Source organism: Cibotium barometz, chromosome 33 (genome assembly GCF_041138505.1).
Source record: "Cibotium barometz isolate CiBa-2024 chromosome 33, ASM4113850v1, whole genome shotgun sequence".
NCBI lineage: Eukaryota > Viridiplantae > Streptophyta > Polypodiopsida > Cyatheales > Cibotiaceae > Cibotium > Cibotium barometz.
The window spans coordinates 32,422,807-32,425,401 of NC_141078.1; positions in this window are offsets into that span (position 1 = coordinate 32,422,807).

Consider the following 2,595-nt stretch of genomic DNA (forward strand, 5'->3'; position numbering starts at 1 on the left):
CTTCGTTAGCACGTTAACTCTCGCCCATCATCCCCTAAAACAAAAGTCTTCCCGCTGACTAGTATTCCTATACAATCTTATTTTATTTTGTGTGTGTGCGCGCGCGCACATGTATATGTGCGTGCGTGTGTGTGTGTGTGAGAGAGAGAGAGAGAGAGAGAGCGCTCTTGATCTAGGTAATAAAAATGATGGCCGTGAAGGTGCTCAAGGGGCACACTTTCAGAGTTAGTGGTTAAGAGAACGATGCATCAGAAAGTGAGACACAATCTTTGATGTCCATTTCACATTTAGAGATCTTCCAAATATTGCTAGTTCAGGCAAGGGACAAGCTATGTGATGAGTAGCACAAATGAGTATGGGTCTTTTTGTGCATCTATCTATTCTTACCACTGTTAACCTTAATCAACCTCCTTAATCCTCCTGATATTACAAATTGCTCAATCATCAAGCACGGCTGTCCGAGTTTCTCTTCTTCTTCTAGCTGGGTGTTGGCTTGGGAGTTTCCTTGTGGGTAGCACTGGCGCTGCTGCCACAGTATTTCAGCTCGGGCGCAACGCCTCTTTTGCAGCTACTCAGTTAGACAGTGCTGATTACTGGCTGTCCGAGAATGGAGATTGCACTTTTGGTATTTGCTGTCAATATGGTTTACCAGTGATCCAAACAAGACATCCCTCTGGTGGCCGGCTAAATTGAAGGATAGCGATAATCCGGTGGTGCAAAGTGGTGCCATGTTCAATTTCACAAGCCAAGGCATTTTAGAGCTTTCTGATGCAAGTGCAAATGTTGTTTGGAGCAGTGGCAACATTAGCAGATTGACGTGGTGGATGTTGCCGAGGGTGCTTACCTCCGCCCTGAACTGCTGCTCTGCTTGATGGGCATCTCTGGCCTTTTATTTGTGAGGATTATTCAATGACTAGCTTCACAAAAATGTTTATCAACCTTTTTATGGGAGTACATGGGGAGGGCAAAAAAAATTTAAATTGTGTAAGCTAGCATTGAATAACCACATATTTAAAAATAAAGTACACTAAAGAGAGATTAAGACTAATCACATGAAAATTAGCATAATAACATAATCATGAGAAAATAAGCTTGTTTCCTGCGTCGTTAGATGCGAGCCTCTTATATAAGCAAGTATATAGGTGATTATGTAACACTAATCTATGATTAGCTGAGTGACTTAGGCCTCCTCTATTATCTCCCCTGATAGTAGCACCATATTGTGGCCACCATCGCCACCATCTCCTAGAATCAAGCCCCTGAATATCAGGAGGATTAAGGAGGTTAATTAAAGTTAACATAGGTAATACACAGACAGAGCCAGGTAGTAAATGCTTAATGCCCATTGATACGATGCACTCCACTACAAAGTGTGTGGGTGAGACGCTCGATGATGAGTGTTTTTATACGAGCTCTTAAAATGACAGTGGAAAAAAAAGTGAACCAGGTGAGGAAAAAACAATATTAGCTTGCGATGACTCTACAGCCTCAGTACAGGAGAGACTTTTTCAACGGTTCCACACGGCGTACGTAATACGACGACTTTTTAGGGAAAAATTGGTGGTTGTATTTAAGAAAATTAAGTCAAATTTAAAATAAAAGTACTCTACTCACAATTTTTGTTCTATTCTAATTCAATTCACCGTGCTTATGGAAAAAAAAAAGTACTCTACTCACATCTAAGTGAGTAGATAGAGTGGCCTCAGCTCTATTTGGCACGGGCATGGCCAAGGGGGATCAACGATGGAGAAGGTTTGGGGGTCGCATCTTGACGCGAGGGGCGTTGATCTTGGCAGCGGGCGCCAATTGAGTAATCTCGGGCCCAAAGTAATCTCGGGGTGGGGCACGCGGGGGGTGGCAAATCTGTTCGAAAAATAAAGGGGTGGTGAATCTTTTCGAAAAATAAAGAGAATTGAATGCATTGGTATAATTTTGAAAAATTTGAAAAGAGTCCATATTTCTTTAAATGATATTTATTAAACATCATTACATGGACATAATGCTAGCCGCCACTAAGTAATCTTGGAACAAGAGTAATCTCGGGATAATAGTAATCTTAGTCCATCGTAATTTTGGGAGGACTTCATTGATATTATAGTCTCTCTCTCTCTCTCTCTCTCTCTCTCTCTATATATATATATATATATATAGCCAATACATTGCAGAAAGTGGGAAGGAGAAGAACATTCTATTATCTTATTGGATCTAAAGATCAAACTACCACTTGCATTAATCTGTCAAGAAGGTATTTCTCAAACAAGATTAATCTGTCAAGATTACATGTATTAAGGAGTGGGAAAGCATTGTGAAAGTTGCACATTGTGTCAAAGGCTCAAGAGAATACAAAAGTGCAAATGCCATGCTTGAAGCGATCAAGTCAACATAGTGCACTGATATCAAAAGGCATGGAATACCCTCATCTTACATCAAGGAGTTTATTAATACATGTACATGTAATCGTAGCACGAGTCAACAACTCCCTTTAATTAGGCATCACAAATGGGATCTAAACAAGGAGCCATCATATGCTATACATACAAATAGGGCTGATCTGGACATGCAATTGAAGAATATAATGATAGAGCTCATATGGTG